At 35.8% G+C, this 26,354-nt stretch overlaps 1 protein-coding gene across 2 annotated transcripts in view; it reads right to left on the bottom strand.

Moving 5' to 3' along the window:
- Positions 1 to 17,646, bottom strand: part of enc (encore) — a 53,145-nt gene extending 35,499 nt beyond the window's left edge. For both annotated transcript variants that reach the window (XM_053765575.1, XM_053765576.1), the window contains exon 1: positions 17,218 to 17,646. The gene's annotated coding sequence lies outside the window, so the exon portion shown is untranslated. The remainder of the gene's footprint in view (positions 1 to 17,217) is intronic.
- Positions 17,647 to 26,354: the final 8,708 nt, after the last annotated feature.

Raw genomic sequence — 26,354 nt, 5'->3', positions numbered from 1 at the left:
CTCTTGGCAAGTAAAATTTCACTGTTTTATATTTTTTAGGTTTCACAATCAAACACAACACAAATCACAACAAATAAATTAGCATAAAAAAACCTGTGCAATGCAAATGCGCGCGTTAATTAATGAGTGTGACTGATTTTGACAGGACGCTAGGCAGCATCGCTCTGATTGGTTAATAGTTAGTTAGCCAAGCCAATCAAATCCTTAATACCTGCTACAAAAAGATTGGGAGGCGATTTGAGATCGGGTTATAGGTCGCCTTATATCGACGATTGGTTCTATGTAGTGGTATTAAGCATGTGTGTGTGAATTTCATTCATACTAATTCTAAAAATTCCCAAAAACATTGTCGTGACCGAGGCGCGATAGTAAGATCTTATGTGTGCGTTTGCGCGATTTCAAATGCATTGCGTATTTAGTATTACGATATTAAAGAATGTCTTTATAAAGCGCGCAATGTAATTATGTGGCTCACGATAAAATTGTCGTTTTATATGGGCTCGTCTTTAATATTACTAAGGTAGGTAATGCGATCGTTCCTCGGCTTACATACCTATAGTAACTAGTAAGGATTTTTCTAAGAGTAGACCGCGGGGGTAAGCTATTACTGTTAATAATAAAAATATATATATATTAGAATCTGTCAAGGTAAGCCGGCAGGAATGGTGTTTGTATGGAGGCTTCGCCACTGCTAGTTTGTTTTAATGAATGAAAGTCACTGCTCACTGATTAAACAAGACCCTATATTTATTTATTCATCAATTTATGTACACATGAAACTTATAATAAAGTGACATAGAAGTGCAAGGACGCCCCTTTATTGCTTGATAAATCTTAATTGATGAATTTAATTGGAAGTGAAATTATTACGCGCGGCACGTTTACTGGCCGGTTAACTTTTATTTACCGCAATGTATACCTTTTGACCATGTACTTTATTGTGAACTTACATTGTTATATTACTGAGAAAAAATTATACATAAATTTATATTTAAAAAATGGTAAGCCCTTCTGGCATGATAGGGACCAACACGAGTTTCTTTCGGCATTACTTCTCAGCAGTGTCTGTTCCGAAATGCTAGTATAGTTTATAGCTTTGGTAAATATTATTTAATTTAGTATATGACGTGAAAACGTATGTGTGAAGGCCCAATTTGTGAATAAATTATCATTACCACTGTTATTGGAAGACTTCTTATAGCGTACTTCACTTGATAAAAGGTCACAAATACTGAAAGACATTGTGCCTTTTCGCTAAAGCAAATAAATATTCCTTTAATTTTTTTTAAATGATTCTATTTTGAAGCCAAAATTCGGCAAACTGTATCGCGATAATAATGTAGTCGGCATTGTTATTAATACAAAATACGCGCATCGGTTTTGCTGATGCAGCATATTATACGTGCTCATACAATTTTCTTCTGGGCTGGCTGGGCAAAATCTTCCCCTTTATGTTCCCAACCACCAGTTTTGTATATCAATGCTAAACGATTTGATAACCCACTCGATAAAACAACTAATACAAATAACCATGAAGCGATCAGTCAAGAGAACAATTTAGGGCAGGTTATAACAAAGTGAATTCTGAGAACCAGGGTGATGGGGTGAGTCAGCTGACCTTTAGCTTTCAGTAACCATTTTTATTCTGTGACTATCGGCATAGGTAATTCAGATTTAAACTCCGTTTTTTCTTACAAGTCTCAAAATACCATGATTTCACAAGGATGTAAATTAAAATAGACATTTTAGGTAATTACTTTAGTGGTCAATAAATGTTTTGTTGTTGAAGCGGTGGTGGTGTAATGGTTAAGACGCCCGCCTGTGGATCGAAAGGTCCCAGGTTCGAATCCTACTCGTGCCACATGAGTTCTGACTCATATATAGTAATTTTCATCGACCACTTGCTTCCGGTGAAGGAAAACATTGTGAGCAAACCTGCACTCTGGTATCGTGAGGAAACCTGCACACTGGTTGATTATTATTAACTTGTGTGTGAAATGGAGAAGGCAATGGCAAACCACTCCATTAATAATGCCAAGAGAGTCGTTGTGTGTGTTTCATTCCACGTAATGACCACGACCCTAAGCCATGAGGAATACGACTATGAAGAAGAAATGTTTTACTTTAGAATGTATATGTCTGAACTGATATGATTCAACAATAACTACTGGGAAGTTTGTGAACACGTTAGGACTTGTTAACATGTTAGGAAATATTATTATTTTTTTAAATCATAATTTGTGAAAAATGTGAGGTGTTAGAGGGAATACGGTGCCCTTAACAAAAAAAATCATATTTTATCAAAGGGAATCATGTCAATACTCAACGCTATTGTGTCAATAAGCGTAGGCTGCAGATATTACTCACCCCTGGAGGTAAAGGTCACCTGAGTCACCCATCCGACGTGACCTCGTTTCATACCCCTGCTCGATGACGTCACCTATCAACTTTATTATATTACTACTAGCTTGTGCCCGCGACTCCGCTCGCGTGAATTTCCCATAAGAGCAATGTCAATTTCGTGATAAAAGGCCCCTAGTCCGTCTCCGTACTTCAAACTACATATATATGCCAAATTTCAAGGTTTCTTGAGTAGATAAAGCGTGAAACCTGTTACCTCAATAAACAAACTACTTTCGCATTTATAATATTAGTTAGGAGTAGCTTTTGCCCGCGACTCCGCCCACGGTATAATGTATCGGGTGCGTTTGTTATACAAACTTTCACTCCTAATTCTGGTCACTGGGGATAAAAATTTGAAGTAAATACAGCCTATGTTTGAACTCTGATCTTTAATTCTACAAGGTGATTTCTTATACATTAGATTATTTTATTTGTATTTTTATTAACTGAAATAAATGCAGTTGTTTTGCCAACACTTTTAAAATACCAATTTTACTGACCCTCACACAGATCCATACATTTTCCACAAGTTTGGTATTTAATTTTGTATAGAACAATATTTGATTTTTTTTCGCGATTTCAGATTTACTACCATACTAAAAGTTGTTCAGAATCATGGACTGAGAATGTAGACAAAATATTTTTGAAAATAATAATAAGATGAAAAAAATCTGAAATCAAGCGGGAATTGAACCCGCGCCCCTGTCTACCTGGGACAGTGCTCTTGACCACTGAGCTATCGAGACCGTGCCGGTTCGGCTGAATTAATCTCATTATTATTTTCAAAAATAAGTTAAAATGCATGTGTGACATGTATAACAAAAAAAGTCACCCTGTATATGCAGTACAAAACTAAACCTATTTTTGGTATGGATACCAAATTTCAACAAAATCAGAAAGAAAACAAAACAGACCGTGATCTTCGGATCTCCAAGTCAGACCCGAACTATTTTGACCGCGCGGCCAAAGCCGATATGGATCGATAGCGAGTATATTATTGTAGGTAAAAGCCAGCATCATTACATAACACTGCAGCCGGCATGTTAACAGCAAACTATACAGGATGGAACCCATTACTCAGGTCATATGTGGAACTGACTCCATTGTCACACGAGATTTCACTTTTTAGGGTTCCGTACCTTAAAATGTAAAAACGGAACCATTCAAAATTCACTCCATGTTTGTATATATGTGTATTTGTATCAAATCTGAATTGTTCAAACTGTGATCTAAATATTAGAGTGACTTTTTAAATGGATGTGTTATATGTATAACAAATCTACGTACCTACAGTCTGCCGGCATGAGACGTGAAGAGATGAATTAATTCGGCCGAACTGGTATGCTCTCGATAGTTCAGTAATAATAAATAAATAAATAAATGTATTAGGACAAATCACACAGATTGAGCCAGCCCCAAAGTAAGTTCTAGACTTGTGTTATGGGATACTAACTCAATGATACTGTATTTTATAACATATACGTATATATAGATAAACATCCAAGACCCGAGCCAATCAAAAAAAGTTCACTTCAGAAAAAGAGTTTCCCTCATGACCCGACCGGGGATCGAATCCGGGACTTCTCGGTTCAGAGGCAAGCACTTTACCACTGCCTGCGCCACCGAGGTCGACAGTGTTAAGTCGGGTAACGTCAAAGAACACTGTCCCATATAGACAAGGGCGCGGGTTCAATTCCCGCTTGATTCCAGAATATTTTCATCTCATTATTAATTTCAAAAATATTTTGTCTACATTCTCAGTCCATGATTTCTGAACAACTTTTAATATGGGAGTAACTCTGAAATCGCGAAAGAAAATCAGTTGTTCTATTCAAAATTAAAAAAATAGAGGGACTTGCAGTATACCAGCGGTGTGGTGCACCGCGCTGTGGCGAACAGGGCCTACAGGCAGCCATAGCGACATCCATTAATGTTGAGGATAGTTATTTTTTTAAAATTTTGTATTTAATATTTGATTCGTTTCTTTATTTCTTTATATTATCCACATCGTACGTAACTATATGTATTGTGTCGCAATTTGTGTTTAGCCGATTAACATCATAACTTAACTTTCCTTCTGTTCGTCTATCAAATACCATTTTCTCAATGAACCGTGTATCCCAACTAATATTATAAATGCGTAAGTAACTTTGTCTGTTACCACTTCACGCATTATGTACTGGACCGATTGTTATGAAATTTGGTAAACGGGTAGAATATAACCTGGAATAACACATAGGGAACTTTATATCCCGAAATACCCACGGGAGCGAAGCCCCGGGACGCAGCTAGAAAATATAGAAATTTGACGCGAATAAGTGTCTGTTCAGCACCAATTTCTCGTACAAATACTTTGCCTAATACTTTGACCACACGAAATTGCGTGACCAACTAGAAAATTTCCCGTGAAAATTACGTATAATGGAAACGAGCTGTTGTAAACCTTGACACGAGGCCTTGGGGGCCTGTCAAGTTCACGTCCGTGACTATTCTCAACCTTATTGTCATAGAAATAGAGGCCAGATGGAGTGATAAATCCAAGGTTGGACAAAGCAGGATTCTTTGATGTGTTTTATGGTAGATTAGTAGCTTATTATGTAGCCCGAATTATTTATTGTTTCCGGGTACTGGATTTATTACAATATTTCAGTTTCAAAGTCCCGTCTACGAGTCCCGTCTGTCTGTCTGTCTGTAATCAAATCTTGCAACTAAAATTTGACCTAGTAGTTAGTCAAGTGTTTTTCTTTTTTTTTCCTTTTTTCTTCAACGACGATGCATTGTTTCGATAAGCATGACCTGATCGGCTCCCGACGAGGGAACTCGAAAAAAAATTATGTAAACCGTTGACGGTTTACACGGTTTTTTGGCACGTGTGCTACATTATCTCCGGAACGACAATAAAAGCTTGTGTAAAATAGGTTATTTTTTTGGGGGAAAAAAAACTTTCTTTTATTTCCTCCGCTTACTCGTATACGGAACTGTGAGGTCTTTATCAGTTGCCGAAACTACGCGTACCGTGGATATGGAGTTGTCCTATTCTAGGGCGGAACCACACGTCTCACTGTTGCTAGTTGATTATTTAAAATGTCTAAGAAAACTGCAGTACAGGTACGATTTAACTGTCAACACAATCGATCATGCATGATTCATACATTATAACCAAGCCAATTTGAACCTTATCGAGTGGTGATTGACGCGCAAACAGCTCGGCATGACGGCACGATGCCGCCGATAAACATATTGGGTTAAATCTTGAGTAAATAATAGTTTTCAGACTTACATTATAAAGCGTGTGGTTTTCGTGTTGGAATATGACCAGGGAAAGTCCTCATGTGGATTTCGTATAAGACGAGTAAGGGTAAAAATCCATGATAGATTATATACTAAACAACAAGCATTAAACGCACACATACCTTTTTTATTTCCCATACGTTGATATATAATTAAGCAACGTGAAAGTTTAAAAGTACCCATGATAGATGACAGGCAACAACAGCATTCTTAAAGTAGGTTGACGTCAGACAGGCGACAAATCGTAAAATCACAGCTAAAATTCCATTATTTTTGAGTTGAACGCGTTCATACAAACAAAAAGACACACACGATGACTTCTTTTTAAGGATTAGTCTTTTGCAGCGTGCACGTGAGCTATATACAAGGTCAATGACCCCGCCAGGACATGAGCTTGCCTGGGTCACCTACAGAAGTTTTCCCGGTTCACTTTCATCTAATTTCTTGCTGTATATTTACATTGTAACAATTTACAGTTACGTACGATTCTCGTAGCGCCTACGATTTTTAGTAAGGGCTACGATGTTTCGTAGAACCTGTGATGTTAAGCAGCGCCTACAATATTTCGTAGAACCTACGAGTGCCTACAATAGTTCGTAGCGCCTACGATGTTTCATATCGACTACGCAACGTGAATAAATCACAACACCACCGCATTGCATGAAGTGGATTTAATACACTCAAAAAACCCATGTAGAAACAAATCCACATACAAAAAAAAATAACACTAGGACAAAGTCTCCCTTTCATCTGAGCTTTTCCTTTAGCCATAGGGCGTAGGAGGCCAGCGTCTAGTTTCCTTACACACTGTGGAGGGGAGAGAGGGGAGTGCGAATGGATTCCTCATTCCACTCCACGGACTTCTGTTTTTTTTTCTCTTATCCATCAAATACGATTTCAAATATATTTTATTTTTAAAACTAATACCTACTAACTGCCAGAACGTGACCATAGAGCTAACGACTTTACATTACTTTCCTCGCTACTTATTTTTTCCACGGCGCACGGTCAGAGTCAATTTTTTTTTGACAAGCTCTGACATCTTCACAGGCACATTTTCACGTAATATTCTTCGGCATTCTTAGTCAGACCATTGACATATTATTTTGAAAATCCTATAATAAATCCAGTTCAATATTTCCAGACTACCCTGTTGCAGCGCTGCACGCGACCTATATCCGAGGTCGGTGACCCCGCCAGGAGCTTGCCCGGGTCACCTACTAAAGTTCCCCGCATCCCGGTCGATTACAAAGACTCTCATTAGACTGTTATAAATAAAATTTTAATAAATCAGACAACCATTCCAAAATTGGAGGTTGATTTAAATTAGATTTAAAGTTATTTTGATAAAAATCAAAAGCGCTTTGTCACACACTCACTACACATTTTAATTGATTTGAGGTGAAAATTAGACTAACGCGGTTATTAAACGCGCACGTACCTTTATTATTTTCCAGACGTTTCGAACCTTGTTAAAAAGGTATGTGCGCGTTTAATACCTGTCGTTTAATATATAATTATTAAATGCGAAAGTTTAAAATTAGTTAGAATTAAAATTAGGTCGGAGGCGCGAGCAACAGCTGGTAGCTTGGTATATATTAGCATTATAATGTTTTATTCGACACATAACGTTACATTGTACAAAAAAAGACGGTTATCTGCACTCAAGCACAATAACTACAGACAATCACCGTCCTTTAACCCTCAGTCCTAACCCAAGGGCACAAAAACTCAGTAACCTTGCCGTGAGCGGCGACCGTTAGGCCGGGGGATGGAACCTGTTCATCGAAATGGCCTGTTAGATAATTTAGATTTTGTTCCGATCAACCTATAGATAAGACTTGATTTATTTACATGATACATAAATAGATTGCGATCTAAATAAGGTCTAATATATAAGCACTGTATGTAAATACTAACTAGCTTTTACCCCCGGCTTCGCCCGCGTAAATGTCCCACGGGAGCAGTTATTTTTCCGGAATGAAAGTCTTCATACATACTTAAATTTACATGTATGCAAAATTTTTCTGAAGATTGGTCGAGTAGATAGAGCGTGAAGAGGTAACAAACAAACTTACTTTCGCATTTATAATATTAGTTAGTATTAGTTCGGATTATATATGCATACAGATGATACAGAAAATAACTTATATAGGTATTTTGAATAAGTTTAAAACAAAAATTTCATTTTTAGAGTTCTGTACCTCAATAGGTAAAAACGGAACCCTTATAGGATTACTTTGTTGTCCGTCTGTCTAGGCCCTTTTTCTTAGGAATAAAGTTGAAATGCATACACGTATAATGTTACATAGCCATAAAAAATATAATTATATACCCTTAAACTTTGAACATTCATGACAAAATCACAATCCTTACATATTATAAAACAAAGTCATCTACCGCGTCTCTATCTGTTCACGAAAAACTCAAAAACTAGTGCACAGATTCTCATGCAGTTTTCACAAATAGATAGAGTGATTCCTGAGGAAGGTTTAGGGGTATAATTTATTATATTTCTAGCCGCGACGGGCCGCTAATATATAATAAAGACAAGACAACATCACATACATGTTGATTTGATCACACATTTGGTTGCAAGCTGTTGTCCTTTTGCCCTATAAAGATAAAGGTAACGTAGCAAGGCCCAATTTCCAAGGGGAAAATAATTCATTACTATACTTTGAATTCGAATAATTCCTTTCATGTCTTAGCGAAAAAATAACATCATTTTAAATCTATTTGTGAAAACCGGTTAAAAATATATATAAAAAAACAAGTTTTGAGTTCATCGCGAACATACAGGGGTGTTTCTCAGAGAAAAATTAGTTTTACTATATGACTTAAAATAATTAATCTGTACTGGGGTAATATCAATTTTATGAATGATTGATTTTGGAAATGATTCCTTCCTCAAGAAAATTGACAGATCGTATAATGACAGAGCGGCCGCAGCGGTCGAAATGCTCTGTGAAACACCCAAAGACGCGGCAGAGGACATATCATATAGTCATATCCTATAGCAACCAAATTTCGAAATGCCAATAGTTTGTAGCTTGTGAGAAATTACTATTCAATATAAAAATTGACGTCAAAAATTGGAAAGTGTGGTCGTGTCACACTTCTGTCACTGATATATATATATATAATATATATATATATATATATATATATATATATATATATATATATATATATATATATATATATATATATATATATATATATATAATATATTTCTAATGGTTCGGATAAAATAATGTATGAAAGCACAACGCTACTTTGTGAGCAGTCGGCAAATAGTGAAATTGGTACAGGAGCCAGGTTCACCTGGGTACTGGGTCAGGCAGGATCTAGATAGAATGTAGGTCACAGTGCACTATGCTACGTTGAATTTGAACAGTTTCCAATAAAAATGTATTTACTATGATTTTTTAAGTTTCTTTTTTGTAATAAGTTTTTTTTTACAAAAAAAACATTTTTGACACAAGCTTTTGGCAATATTATTCCTGTTATATGTATACATATTATGTATACATATAACAGGAATAATATTGCACCCGGGCGAAGCAGGTAGGGGCGTGAAAATATGCCTGTGAAGGTCTAATTTCTGAATAAATGATTTGACTTTGAAAAGCTTGTGTCAAAAATGATATGTTCCTCTTGAATCACTCTATCTATTAAAAAAATCTGCATCAAAATCCATCGCGTAGTTTTAATATCTAAGCATACAGGACAGACAGACAGCGGGAAACGACTTTGTTTTATAATATGTAATGATTTCTTAAAAGCTACAAATTATACTGACGTTTCAGATTCGGAACGACCACTGCTGAGAAGAAATGCCGAAATAAATGTATTGTTATAAAATATAGCTCTTATTGTTGTCAAATCGATCTGTTGCATTCAACACGTGTCGAAATAACAATGTACGTGTGCAGTGAGGGGTTCCCTCGTCGGGAGCCGATGCTGCACCATCAAGTCTTAACTTGGGAAATGCTTGTCATAACAATGCATTGTCATCCAAATTAAGCGTGTATACAAAATCTCAGCTCAATGGGCTGATGCGTTTTGTATTTTCAAAATTTTCGTTTGGGACTCATTGAAATCTCTAGTTTCGCTCGCTTCACTTTTTACAAATGAATCGAATTACCTAATTAACCTATCACCCCTATTCAACACACCGAATCAAACGCAAACTGCACTCTATTTATATCTACGCAGAGTTTAAATCGTTACCGACATCACGCGCCTGTGCAACCCTATTCAACACGAAATTGACACAAAGCAGAATGAGCTCTATTTATAGCTGCGTAAGGTTAAAATCGTTACAGCATTAATGGGTTCGGAGAGCGCCTGTGCAGTGCCCTGACCTGGTAACCGGGATGCAGGGGGGTGCAGGGGGTGGAGGGGAGGATGCTGTATCAATGTATGCTATGGAATATTACTTTGCATGCAAGGTGGGTTAGGTATTTGTGATATTTCACGAGAGAAGGTATAGAGTTCTAATGTCTCTTACGACGCATATATGTGGCGTTCCAAGCGTTCAAGTACCAATTTGGTGGTATTGAGTTAAGGTATATAGATAGTTAGATAGTAGGTTGATCATATGGAATAAAAAAAAAACAAGTAACTTTAAAGTTTACACTTACAAAAATCAAATTATTGGGTAACGGGCCATTGAAATTTTTAAATAAAAACTTGTTTACTGAACATACAATTGCAATTTACTCTCACTTAATTATAACGCAATGTTCACGTTCGGCGACAGTGTGGAGCTGGCATTAGGCTTTTTGAATGATATACTCGACTTGTGAAGTTACAAGTCGAGATTTGCTATCACGAACTTATTTAATTTTTATGATTGACAAATTTTTTGACACAATAACGATCGGCAAACTGCTCCGCGATAATATGTAGCCGACATACCTAATAAGCTCAGTGAAAAGTCTTTGCACGGTTGTAGTCTGAAACACAGGGTGATTTATTTACATCCTAGTTCAGGCACCTTATTAATTTGTGAAAATCCTTTAATTTATACGCTTATTGCTGGTAATTTATTATCCTGTAACAAATGAATAAAGAATTGAATTGAAAAATGTCATATTCACATAATGAACCATTTAGTTCACACACAGTGAACTATTTAGTTCACACAAAGTGAACTATTTAATTGACACATAGTGAACTATTTAGTTCACACATAGTGAACTATTCAGTTCGCACATAGTGAACTATTTAGTTCACAAATAGTAAACTATTTAGTTCAATATGTGTATGTGACTACACGCCACCAAACGACGATAATCGCAAACAGCCTATTTTCAACGCTGGAATGCAGTTGCCCATTCATACTGATGAATTAAAAAAAGTTAAAATACTGGCCAGCTGACAAGACGTGTCGATAGCACGAGGTGTTCACGACATTCACCTCATAGTGACGCGTTGACTTGTGTCGATCGACATCGATAAAAATCATTTTAAATAAATAAAATTAATTCATTTTAGACATCATTGGGTACAGCAAATTCGGTTAGTCATCAACCCGGCTAAAGTCATAAACATTAGGTTATTAAAAGGTTTGACTTTAAAATATTAATCTTTTTACTACATTCTACTTCCTTGGCAATATTGCCATTGCCATTGCGTGCTCAATTGCACACACAAGTTAATCATCAACAAGTGTTCAGGTTTCCTCACGATGTTTTCCTTCACCGGCTTGCTGCAACTGCAGCAATGATTTGACAAACTGCTAAGCATTTTAACGGTAAATATTTATTATTTTTTTAAAATTTTGTATTATACTTTGCCTAATCTCTACTCTTCGCCAACTTAACTTAAAATCTGTATTTATATAAAGATAGACAATAACAGATAGTGTTTACGTAGTAGGGTTTTACATAATATAAAATTTGACGTGAAAGAATCTATAAAGATCCAATTTCTGAATAAATGATATGACTTTAAGATATTTCTGAATGACTCCACATTCCACATATTATTTCCATCACAAAACTATCGACATCGTGTTATCCCATCACTACACCTGACACAGACATTGACTGAGTGATGTAAGCTAATGTGGCGGTACGTCACCCATAGATTTGGATTCCATCGGCTGGCCACGTGTCCATTATTGCAAACATATTATTTATTGCCATTAAAATAGAACTTGTAAAATCAGACAAGCTCATTTTTCGGCATCGCGTACGCCTAATAATTTCGATTAAAATACTATGAATTAAAACATCGTGAGGAATTATTATAGTTTCATTCTCAGCTTTCGATGTTCTCAGTGTAGAAAATTAATTACAGAGAAAATTCAGCTGTGATTTTACAACGGAAAGTATGTGCATGACGTCTACCCTCCTTGGGAAAGAGATTGTTGTCTGTTAGCTGTCAGGACTATGTGTAGTGTAGCTTCGTTGACCCGCGTGATATCCACGAGAGGGCATGGTGTGGTTTCAGTCTGAAGTGGAACTGCAAGTTGAAAGCCTGCACACTCTTTACATATTATCACAGACACATTTTCAAGAAACATACCAGAAGAACGCTGTGTGCAAACAATGAAAAAACATTGATATAAAACATGATCAACCAATAAAAATGAGAATCGAGCTGACAGCTGGTGGCATCTGTTCACGAGTTGACGCATTCATAATGCCGGGTATATATTATCGCGATACAATGTGCCAAACTTTAGCGCATTCTTCAAACAGTAACGACCTCGGTGGCGCAGTGGTAAGGTTCTTGCCACTGAACGGAGAGGTCCCGGGTTCGATCCCCGGTCGGGTCATGATGGAAAATGATCTTTTTCTGATTGGCCCGGGTCTTGGATGTTTATCTATATATGTATTTATTATAAAATATAGTATCGTTGAGTTAGTATCCCATAACACAAGTCTCGAACTTACTTTGGGGCTAGCTCAATCTGTGTGATTTGTCCTAATATATTTATTTATTTATTGCTGATTTTTCATATTGCGGTGTGTTCATTCATTCGTGTGTGTGTGAACTAGAGTCTTAGAACTTGAGTCCTTGGGAATAAAACAACCTTTATTCAATTTAGGATGACATACATCGACGTACATTATTGACGTCAAAAAAAAAACTACTTAAACGAAGTCTACCGTCGACTTCCAAAGCGCGGGTGAAGAAGAAACGGCGCAACGCAACAAACTTCACCGGACGTCAATTTTTCTCCAAGGACGTCAATTAACAAATACGAATGTGCATCGCAGTGTACGCATGACACGAGCGTTGACGTCACTCGTCTATTCTCGGTGTCCATCATGTGTCCATGGCTTTGATGTTAACACGGCCGTAAAATGTACGCCACGTTTTTGGATAATTTTGGACGACCTTGAAAGTGTCGATGAATAGGACCGCCGAAGGACTGGGGTGTAGTAACGCCGATCGATATGTTGATAGATCGATTATCGATAGTTTAGCAACAGTCAATATCATCCATAGTCTCTATCTGTCTCGCCTTCAAGCTTTTCTGGTTACAAGAGGGCGCATGAAACCCAGGGATCGCCCAAAATAATTTTACGGTGATAAAAACAATTATCGATTGTTAAAAACTGTCTTAGTGACACGTATTAATTAATTGACAAGACACTGTAGTAACACGAATAGTATATAGATAGCGTAACGACTATCGAAGCGCAATTTTATCGATAACATTGCAAGCAATTGTATAGTGTTGCGCATTTTAAGCTATCGTTACTATACGATATTCCTATCGATATCGATATCCTAAATATATTTCGACGTTAACTACCGTTAGTGAAACTATCGATAGTTCAGCATCACTACTGAGGACTTTCCAAACCAGTGTCCTAGGTGAGCGACGAACGAGGACACGTGCGTTAGAGATGTGTAAAATGTTTTTTGGTGTATTTCATCCCGTATTGAGGAGCCTTGTAGGCAATTTGTGTAGTTTACTAAGTCTGGTAAAGACCAATTGCATTTGAAAAATTCGATAGTAAGAGACAAATAAATATTACTATGATGTCAAGGAGGATATTCGTGCCAATTGGGTTTAAAGATATTTATTTCTCATAAAGAATTACATACTTAATTCACAACGAAGGCAAGGCAATGGAATGCTACAAAGATGTAAACTCTAAGCTAGCCATTAAAAGCGACGTCGTCTTTTCGGTCTGACAACTAGGGATGGAAAAGTAGGAAAGCGGACCACGGGCTCCGACGATCAAGGGCTGAAGATGAAACCGGGAAAATCCTCACATAAGAGCGAGGAGGTGAATTGTAAAACTGACAATGTGAACGTCGGCGTTCCTTAGAATAGCACGTGTTTACATATTCTAACTATAGGTTTACGCGAAATTACAAACAAACTATTAAACATTACAGTTTGTTATTCAGATTAAAGCTAGGTTTAATCCAAATATTTCTTTCTTTGATCATTTCCGGATGTGACGCCGCGAAGCCCGGAGCTCATAAAGAGTGAACCTTAAAATGTTGATTTTCCTACTCATGCCATATGAGTTTGTATACCAATGTGTGTAGTTTTCAACGACCACCACTTGCTTGAGTGAGGGAAAACATCGCGAGGAAACCTGCACACTGGTGGACAGTTTAGTTCACTAGTGTGTATGCGACTACCTGCCACTAGATGGCGGTAAGTAATCGTAAAAGTCAGGTCAGATGCCTTTAGGCGACTTGAATAAAATCTGACGCCAGTGTTAGCAATGACACACGCGATATGATGATGATTCTAGGGCGGAACCACAAGCTGCATTCGCATGAGTCTATTTGACGTGTGTGACTATACACTATAGTCGAACTGTATGGTTTGTCATTGCGGTAAATATTTTTTTTTCTTACAAACTAGGCAATGTTTGTTCGTTAAAAATTATTTATACAACTTTGTGTGTGAAAAAGAAAATATATTTTAACCTGTTTTGATATAACTTTTGACTATGTACTTTTATATATTATTAGAAAAAAACATTGTAAGAAACAATAATGGTAAGCCCTTCTGGCATGATAGGGACCAACACTGTTCAAATGAGTTTCTTTCGACATTCCTTCTCAGCAGCGGTCGTTCCGAAATGCCAGTAGTTTGCAGATTGTGAGAAATAACTATTTAATATAAACATTGACGTGAAAAAGTGCCTGTAAAGGTCTAATTCTGAATAAATGACTTGAATTTGACTTCGGATGACGTCACATCACATCACTTAATGTCTTCAAGAATGCACATAAAACTATGTATGTAGTAGATATATCATGCAGCCGCCACAACATGCTGACTGTTCATTATCAGCTTCATCAAACAGTCAATCACGAAGTTCATGGCCGAATGACTCAGCGCCCTGCCCTTCACGGATGGGGGGAGGGGAGGAAGTAACCCCCCCTCCCCCCCCCACACACACACACACATATAACCAGGTTAATTATGATGGCAAATCCTAAAGAAAATCTTTCATAGTAATTTTATATTATCTGCTCTAGTCTACACTTCCATATGAATACTTGATATTATGAATGCGAAAGTCTGTCGGTCATACCTTCATGGCTAAACGGCTGGGTTGATTTTGATGACATTTATACTAAAATATATATATGTTAGTGAAATGACATATGGTCAAGTTAGGATATCACAAGTAGATCAGCGTAATACCTAGTTTTTAAACTTCAATAAAAATCTGAAATAAATTTGTTAAGTGTGAGTTGAACTTGCATAGATATATATATATATATATATTATAATCAGCACTCGGATCACAATCATAACCTGTTTTGATATACCTTTTGACTATGTACATTATGTACTTTTATATATTATTAGAAAGAAAAAAAAAACATTGTAAGAAACAATAATGGTAAGCCGATCTGGCATGATAGGGACCAACACTGTTCAAATGAGTTTCTTTCGGCATTTCTTCTCAGCAGTGGTCGTTCCGAAATGCCAGTAGTTTGTAGCTTGTGAGAAATAACTATAAATATAAAGATTGACGAGAAAAAGTGCCTGTGAAGGTCTAATTTCTGAATAAATGATTTGAATTTGAATTTGAATTTTTAGAGAATTCCATACCTTCATTATATAACCCACAAAATGATTTTTGTTTTTTTAAATCTGTCTGTTGTTTCGACTTTCACAAAGATAGTATTCTCCAAAGGACTATACCGATTGAGTTGTTAAGTCAGCTCAGTAATTTAAATAACTACCTAAAAATACTTTTATTTTTGGGGCTACTTTTGAGGCTAAATTAGACAGATGTGATGATTTTACCTTTTGAATTATTATCATATTAATTTCAGTCCTTTTTACAAACTTATTTAACTTGCAATGCACATAGGCATGCTGTCCACCTGATGGTAAGTGGTCACCGCAGCCTATCAACGTCTGCAGCACCAGGGGTGTCACACATGCATTGCCTACTTCGTGGTGTTGGATCTTTTCTCACAATGCTGCCTATCATCCTTCAAACAGGAACACAACAATGCGAGCTGCTGTTTGGCGGCTGACATAGATGAGAATGAGGTACCCATGCAGACGATCTTTGTACCAAGGTCTAACTCTGGGAGACCCCTCAACAGTTTACTGCATGAACACGATTATTTTGTCACATGTGGAATGAAACATCTCTCTGATTATGTCCGATCCCCGGTCAGGTCAAGATGGAAAATGATCTTTTTTGAATTGGCCTGGATTTTGGATGTTTATCTATATGTTATAGAATATAGGGCTGAGCAAAGCAAGCGAGGTCTACAAATCAACTTGGGGCAAAAAGAAATTTTTTGTATGTTAGTTTGTAAAGCGATAACTTTAGCACCGTTCTTTAGATTTTGAGGAAATTTAAAATGTATGTAGAATCTGTTAATAGAATTTTTAAGTTCGTGGGGCAACAAAATTGCTTAAGTAGTTTTTGAAATATTCACACTTTTGTAAAAAAAAAATATTGTGTTAGTTCGCGGCGAACAACCATTTATATTTATTTATTTATAATTGAAGCATGTGACTTTGATTACTCTCGTAAGCCAACTCAAATTAACAGTTTGAAAAATGTTAAGAATGTTTTAGTATAGATTTTTATTTTTACCCTTTCATATACACAAATAATTGGTTCGATTAAAGTTCATTATAGTTACCTATACATAGATACTAGAGGTATGTACATAATTAAAAGAACAATACCTAACACGGTACAGTTTATCTTGCATCTATGACAAGCAATGCCATCTTTGACTTAGGATAAGATTCTGTAAAATCGAATTATTTTATATGTCAATATAAACCTTTACCTAAGTACAACTAGATACCTAAACAGTATTATAAAGAGTTAATTAAATTCTATTCATAAAATAATTTGCTTATTTTTGTATAAAGTTTATTTGTACTAATAAGAATCTAATAAGATAAATAAGAAAATTGATATACCTAAGATTTGTTTACAAGAGCAGGCAAAATTTGAATCGCGTTATGGAAAACATACATAAAAAGTAAAATCGATGATATAAGGAAGACATAAAATAAATAAATTATAATGTACTTACGCAATTTAAGCCTTCCGTAGCAATTCATCAAAACACTATCGTGGAGTATATTTAGAACAAATTGAAGTCAAAAATAGATAACACTACACTGAAAGTAATGAGAAAATAGGAACCCAATCACATCGCGTAAGGAATTTATTAAAAGGACACTTTCGTAAAATCTCACGTAAGATAAATCAAGCGAAAATCCAAAAAAGATAGAACAAGATTTGCGAATAGAGTCAAAATCACCATCAACCACCGAAATTGGAGTCCGTTTATTTAATTATCCTAGGTGTTTTATTTGTCACAAAGGTCTTCCTTGAATAAATACACATGCTCTTAGCCACCACATCCAAATATTATGCACAAAATTCAGGTGAATTCAACTCGTTTTCACGATATCAGAAAATAAAATGATGTGTGAATGACATGTAATTTTGACATGCGCACAACACATCCATGCTAAAAAAAAAATACGCTACCGACATCTATTGGCAGTTTAAGAAAATTATCCAGCATACTTTTGAAAAATAGAAGTGACATCTATGGACGAATAACTGTACTTAGTGCACATGGCAGTCATATCCAAAAGCAATATTTATATAGTTTTACTATTTACCGACAGGTGGCAGTATCAAAATAAAAACTTTTAAATTAATTTCCATGTTCAACAGCTGCTACAAAGTGTTGGAGTCCAGAGTATGGAGAAGGACATAGGGTACCTTTCATTCCGGAAAAACAACTGTTCTCGTGGAAAATTCACGCGGTTGGAGCAGCGAGCAAAAACTAGTAATATATAATTTTAGCACAGATTACATAATTTTAGTAATCTTTTCATTCACCGCATCGCATAGTCTTTGAAATACGTACGTAGGTTGTCCTCCTTGACGATCAAAATAACGAATATGCTGCTATAAAAATATATTAATATGTACTTTTAATTCCTTTTTCCCTAAGTCCGTCCCTCCTGTAACTCGTCGGGAACAGTTGATTACGCAGTCTATTGTCGTCTCGTTTACTCGCTGTGGTGACATATCGCTCTCTCACTTGCACTGCATCCCATCTTACTAATATTTTAAATGCGAAAGTTTGCGAGGATGTAGGTATGTTTGTTACTCTTTCACGCAAAATCTACTTGACGGATTGTTGTGAAATTTGGTACACGGGTGGATGGAACACACGGTACTTTTTATTGCGAAATTCCCACGGAAGCGAAGCCCGCCGGGTATCTTGGTATATCAAAATTTCTATTTAATTATATAATTTATGTGCAAGTACACATACATATTAAGTATATTATAGAGCCATTGCCCCATCGCTCAGTAGCGTCATTTTGACGCCCGTCGATAGACAACCCACAACAACGCAGAAATTGTATGAAGTTTCGACGAAATGTTTATACATTCTATTCCTTGGTAAAAAAGCATTGTACTTTAATTCGCATCAGCCGATAGTGTGTAATAAAATAAAAGATCCACATTTGTTAATCGACGTGTTTGAAGAAAAGGCTGCGGTGAAGTTTGTTGCGCCGCTTCTTCTTCACCTGCGCTTTGGAAGCCGGCAGTAGACTTAGTTTAAGTAATTTTTGACGTCAATAAGTGATGTATATCATCTGAAGTTGAAAAAAGAATTTTGGCTTCGCTCGCATGTTTCCCATGGGAACAGTTAGGGTACCTATAAAAGGTACCTTCTCCGTATTTCCTTCTCCGTATTTCCTTCTCCGTATTTCAAACTACATGTACGCAAAACCTGAAGAAGATTGGTTGAGTAGATAGAGCGTGGAGAGGTAATAAACTTAGTTCTGCATTTTATTAGTTAGGATTTGATTACCAGAGTTGTCACGAAAAAACAACGGTTAGCACTCCGGGAGTGCCGGCAAGGCAAGTGAAAACTTAAATAATATTAACGTTGTGCATTATTGACGTCTTAGGAATTTTCGATCAGTGTCACGTATTTAACATTTTCTACCCATCACAAAAAGTGCACAACGCCGCCGCTAAAGAACTTTTCATTTAAATAAAAATCTGCCGTACTGGAGTTCGGCCCTGACCGCCATCCAATTAGCGATCAGATTAAGGATATGCCGAGGGAGCCATTACCGAGAGAATTAGCTGATTCCAGCCAACCTCACTCTGTGCGCCGCAACGCAAAGGCGACCGCGGGTCACATTTTCACCGTGTGTTTTGTCTATTTTTGTCAATTGTCGATGGCGATTTAGGATCAATTTTTTAATTTAATTAATTTTATAGGTATTTATTTATAAGTAGCTTTTGCTTGTGGCTTCGCCCGCGTTTATTTTCCGAGATGAAAAGTACCCAATGTCTTCTTCATACTTCAAACAACATCTACTTATACAAAATGACAAGAAGATTGGTTGAGTAGATAGAGCGTGAAGAGGTACCGCTTGTCTATACTATTATTACAAAGAGGTAAGCGTTTGTGAGTTTGTATGTATGAGGCGGATAATCTTCGAAACTACTGAACCGATTTCAAAAATTCTTTCACCATTAGAAAGGTACATTATCCAAGATTGCTATAGGCTATATTTTAGCTCAAAATCTCCACGGGAGGCCCCGTGTGTATGTTAAATGTATATACATTTATCAATGTAACTATTATATATACATATGTTTTTAATATTTTTATTAGTTTTATCTTATTTTAAAATAGAGTAAATTTTCTTTTAATTTATTTTTTCCCTTTTATGCACTTTATGGCACCACCTTGCTACATCTGTCTGGTCTAATGGTTGACTGGTAGAGAACGCCATAAATGGCGTTAAGTCCACCTTTTGTACAAATACTTTTATGTAATTTTGTGCAATAAAGTTAAAATACATATATATATATATATATATATATATATATATATATATATATATATATATATATATAAGTATATATATTTTCCTTTCATCGGCTTCCTTGATCACAATCATAATATGATTCAGTATACCTTTTGACCATGTACTTTATTGTGTACTTACATTGTTATATTACTGATAAAAAATTATACATAAATTTATATTTAAAAAATGGTAAGCCCTTCTGGCATAATAGGGACCAACACTGTTTGAATGAGTTTCTTTCGGCATTTCTTCTCAGCAGTGGTCGTTCCGAAATGCCAGTAGTTAGTAGCTTTGGTAAACATAATTTAATTTAGAATATGACGTGAAAAAGTGCCTGTGAAGGCCTAATTTCTGAATAAATGATTTGATTTTGATTTTGATTTAAAAAAAAACCCCCGGGCAACATCTAGTTTCATATGAACTGGTGTAAATAAAACGCCAGCTCTTACAGTCGGAGCACGCCGACAGCCGACTACATCTCATCCGTTCTAATTGTTTTAATCGCGCCGACTTATTGTATCAGGTTTCCAACACTTACCATTTATATTACATAGCATTTATACACATTTATATATATTTAGTTTAATTACAACACGCAGAGTTGTGGTCGGCATCACAACATACCTAGTATACCAAAAACAAAGTCGCTTCCCGCTCTCTGTCCCTATTAATATGCTTAGAACTTTAAAACTACGCAACGTATTTTGATGCAATTTTTGTCAATAGACAGTGTGATTCCTGTAAAAGCTTTAGGTGTATAATTTATTACGTGTTTAACTTTTCATTATATTCGAACGGAGCCACAGCTTTCTAAACTTTAATATTGATAAATTATCATTGTTTTCGGAAGCTAAAACAGTAAACATACAAACCGGCAGCGTTTTAGCGTTATCATCGACTTATCAGCAACTTATCAGGCGTACTAATTGACACTAAGTGACACTAAGTGAATGTAAACATTTTGTTGATACGCTATTAAACTAAGTGTATGCTACCTACATCACGTCGACTTTGTTTGTGAAATCCTTTTTTTTAAGTATAATAACAAATAATTTTATGTCAAGTAATAACTTACATTATAATCTAATACAAATGTCAGTGATCTGTATTATAAATACCTTAAAGACATCTTCTCACTTGCGTGTCGATAGCAAATCTAAAAATGCTGCTTCATAGTCGTTTTCCTTATGGCTGAGGGGGTCATTACATGGAATGGAATACACACAACTACTCTCTTAATGGGTGGTTTGCCACTGTCTTCTTAATTTCACACACAAGTTCATAATCAACCAGTGTGCAGGTTTCCTCGCGATGTTTTCCTTCATCGGAAGCAGGCGATGAAAATATACATGAGTCGGATTGGTGTTCGCAAATCCGACGGGAATAATAGTTTTTTCTAGGATGGAAGGTACCCTAAGTCCTTCTCCATACCTTCTCCATTATCTGACGACCTCGGTGAAGCAGTGGTAAAGTTCTTACCTGTGAACCGAGAGGTAAAGTTCTTACCTGTGAACCGAGAGGTCCCGGGTTCGATCCTCAGTCGGGTCTGATTTTTTCTGATTGGCTCGGGTCTTGGATGTTATCTTGGGTTTATCTATATAAGTATTTGTTATAAAATATAGTATCGTTGAGTTGGTATCCCATAACACAAGTCTAGAACTTACTTTGGGGCTGGCTCAATCTGTGTGATTTGTCCTAATATATTTATTTATTTATTTAATTATATATATGCAATATTTAAAGAAGATTGGTTGAGTTGATAACGCGTGAAGAGTTACATAACAAACATACTTATGTTTGCAGTTATAATATTAGTTGGGATTGGAATATTTTTTTAAGATGACAAGATCAGAGACCTTGTTGTGATATAGATTAAATATTTTATACATAATACAAGTGATAAGAGTTTCCCCTAAAAAATTAATATGCAGAGGAGAAATAGCAAAAAATATTTTAAATTTCCGGAATACCGGCCTCATTGACTATTAAATCAATACCCGCGTCCAATTCTCTCGCTCGATATCTCAATATTCTCAATCAACTTGTCACGATAATGTTGACATATGTCATCCACTGACACATGTCCGATAATGTCACTTTAAGTATGAATTATTTGCTTTTTAGAAATTTAATGGCATTGATAGTGTGATAGGGTGTGTTTTGGGTAGCGTAGAGGAGCGGAAGAAGCATATATATTTTATTATATAAATAACGCTTCGCTCGGACAAAACCATAATAAATTATAACCTAAACCTGCCTCAAAAATCACACTATTAAAAACTCGCATCAAAACCCCTTTGCCTAGTTTTAAAGATCTAAGCATACGAAGCACAGACAGCGGGAAGCTACTTTTTATATACTATGTATGTAGTGATGACAACATATACAAAACGACCAAAATTTAGATTAGATTATCGTAGATATAAACCTAATATTAATCGTATGAGGTAATTATTACAGTTAGAAGCTATAGTAGCTGACGGAGTAATGGTTAAAGACGCCCGCCTGTTGACCGAAAGGTCCCAGGTTGGAATCCTACTCGTGCCATATGATTTTGTAGACTAATTGACGACCTTGGTAGCGCAGTGGGAAATTTCTTGCCACTGAACCGAGAAGTCCCGGGTTCGATACCCGGTCGGGTCATGATGGAAAACGATCTTTTTCTGATTGGCCCGGGTCTTGGATGTTTATCTATATATGTATTTGTTATAAAATATAGTACCGTTGAGTTAGTATCCCATAACACAAGTTTCGAACTTACTTTGGGGCTATATCAGGCTCAATCTGTGTGGTTTGTCCTAATATATAATCTGACTTATGTATAGTAGTTATTGCCTCTGTATTCCACAAATTAAGTACATGATAAATTTGAGACTAGATTGCAGGTTTCCTCTCGATGAGTTCCTTCACCGTAAGCAAGCGGTAGTCGATGAAAACTGCTATATATGAATCATATTGGTATACAAACTCACGTGACAAAAATATCATTTGAACCTGCAACCTTTATAAACCTCGACCTTTATAAGTTGATCTAAGCCACCGTGAAGCGTTGGTTGTGAAGCGGTTGCTTCACAATTCAAGACGCTAAACGCTATCAATGTACACAAACCTTAGCAATACATATTTATCAAGTTGTAATGATAGTTTAATCTCAATTTCAAATTTGAATCATGTATGTCAAGAATAGGGGATTACGTGAGAACAGAGTTTTGGAGAAATACCTACAATATCACTATCAATTCATCCTATAATCATAAAGTTTTCTGCCGCATCGTTGACGACCTCGGTGGCGCAGTGGTAAAGTTCTTGCCTCTGAACCGAGAGGTCCCGGGTTCGATCCCCGGTCGGGTCATGATGGAAAATGATACTTTTCTGATTGGCCCGGTATTGGATGTTTATATATATATGTATTTGTTATAAAATATAGTATCGTTGAGTTAGTATCCCATAACACAAGTCACGAACTTACTTTGGGGCTAGCTCAATCTGTGTGATTTGTCCTAATATTTGTTTATTTATTATTTATTTTATTTGTCTGTGTATTCGCGATAAATTCAAAAATCGCTGCATGGATTTCCATGTAAGATAGTGTGGTTCCTGAGGAAGGTTTAGGTGTAATATATATTACTAGATCTTGCCCGGGTTTCGCTCCCGTGGGAATTTTGACATTAAACATAGCCTATAGCAATCTTGGATAATGTACCTTTTTAATGAATTTTTGTAATCGCTTCGGTAGTTACGGAGATTACCCGCCTCAAACATACCAACGCTTACCTATTTATATTAATAGTATTAGATTAATTACATTAACTACTTACTTTAAAATTATATTAATTTAAGAAATCCAGGATATAGAGTGGTCGTATTCTAAGGCGGGAACCACCACTTGAGCTTCCTATCTCGCTTATCACATAATCATTTTACAATCAAATATTGACTATCGCTAAATTAACATTTAAAATTTGGACTCCGGCCGCATAATGTTCCCACAGGTTTATCTGTCTGTTTGTTTGTTTGTCTGTTTGCGAAACGGCGATAACTGCGTTCACACGCAACGCAAACAACAACAGGTTATTATGGGCTTGCTAGCTGCTGTCCGCGGCTTCGTTTTTATAAAAGTATAATGTATATTGTTTTATAAGTGGTGCATTACCTATTTACATACATATGTTTGTAATACGATAACTTTGGTCCGGTTTTGATGAAATTATATGCTTAAGGTATGTAGGATTTGCCAATATAATTTTTTATGTTCGTGGGGCATCAAAATCGATTCAGTCGTGTATTATATTATATAATATAATTATTGTGTTCGCGAGGTCTCAGTTCGCGGTGAAGTAATTTATAACCTTATAGTAATATTATATTTCATCATTCATGACATTTCTTCTCAGCAGTGGTCGTTCCAAAATGCTAGTAGTTTGTAGCTTTGGTAAACATCATTTAATTTAGAATATGATGTGAAAAAGTGCCTGTGAAGGCCTAATTTCTGAATAAATGTTTTGATTTTGATTTTGATTTTGATTTTATATTGATAATCATCCAAGACGTAGGTCATTCAGAAAAGGATCGTTTTCCATGATCTCCAGTGGCCACAGAAACAGGTCCTCAAAACATGATTCTACTTCGAAAGTCAGCTAAAATTATCATAATACATTCTTCAAATGAAAATTGCTACAATACTTTCAATTTATCCGTACGTCACCGTCACACTCCTTCCCGCCAATAAATATGTCAAAAGACACATCGCTTCTCCCTTTCTTTGTCTATACTAATGAAGCTTTATCTCGCTCGCACACACAGCGCGATTGGCTTAAAAAGTTTGCGCCACTCCCCTCGTTAAAACAAAGGAAAAAATATGGTGCCGGCCCGTTCTCTCGCGTTCGAAATTTGAAAACAAGGAGCTGAGAATAAAGATGGAGAAGTGTTTTGGATTTTCGGGAGAAAAAAAAACCATATTATTTAAAAAAATACTGTGACTCGGACTTCCGTGGATTTATTGTGATAAAAGTAACCTATTCTATTATTTTCTTATTTGAAATGTTAAAAAAATATTCTTTCATTCTTGTAAAATTAACCATATAATATAATCCCGTATCTCGCATAATTTATTAATTATTTCATATACTCAATTAAATAGTCAATTCTTTATTTGCATCCTTAATGTAAGTATAACATTATCTAAATCCTATTATAGAACAAAATCCTCTGTCGCGTCGTCTGTCTGGCCGCAAATGTCATGCGATTTTTACCAATAGATAGTGTAATATTTTTGTGAAAAATATTGTATGTTGGTTACTCTTCCACGGAAAATACCCGAGCGAAGCCGGGACGTGCCGCTGGTTAAATATGATTCATTTCACATATTATCACCAAGAGAAAGTGAAAAATATCAAGAAGAAAGAAGAGAAAAACTAATCATATCGAGGTAAGTAATCATAAATTTAACCATCCTTTTAACTAAAACATGTTTTGTATGTCTGACAGAAAGATACAAAACATTAAAAGTTTAAACTTTTTTTATTAATAAAAAGCATATTTTCATCATTCCCATATATTATACCTTTATAGATCTACACAGAAATGGTTCAAAGACAAAAAGCCCCAAAATAAAAAGATTTAAAAAAAAGTACCTATCTCCGTTGTAATCTCCATTGTCAATTACATGGTTCTTGTTTACAAAATGGCGACAAACGTAGTTTTAAGCGCGGATTTCTTCGTAAAATTAGGTTATGGAGGGGGACGATCACAAATTAGATTTTATTCAGCTAGATTTGGCAAATAGTCTCCATTGTAGCGATTTAGTTGAATAATGTGTTAAGTTTTGCCATAGGTTGAGAAGTAGTTTCAGATTGCCATCGCTTGTTGATTTTTTTAAAATTAATAACGATTTTTAATGTAAAATTATCCATATATGGCAATGCTGTCAGCCTTCTGGGCACGCTAACTCAAGGTAACGAATTGCAGGGACAGGCATTTTTGTAAATAAGAATTTTAATTAAATTTTAATGTAAAAAAAAGAATTTTAAGTAATTATATAAATAAATACTAAAAATTCTTTTTTTTATATAATTTGTTTTTATTAGTTTTAATTTCTTTTAGTTGTAAAATATCTAAATTAAAATAAAACCTATAATATTTTTTTATATACTAGCTGAGTATGTATTATTTTTATGTACCCTATGTGTTATTCCAGGTTATATTCTACCCGCGTACCAAATTTCATAACAATCCGTCCGGTAGTTTTTGCGTGAAACGGTAACAAACATACATACATCCTCACAAACTTTCGCATTTAAAATATATA

Source organism: Plodia interpunctella, chromosome 27 (assembly GCF_027563975.2).
Source record: "Plodia interpunctella isolate USDA-ARS_2022_Savannah chromosome 27, ilPloInte3.2, whole genome shotgun sequence".
NCBI classification, from domain to species: Eukaryota; Metazoa; Arthropoda; class Insecta; order Lepidoptera; family Pyralidae; genus Plodia; species Plodia interpunctella.
This window is presented reverse-complemented; position numbering and strand designations above follow the sequence as displayed.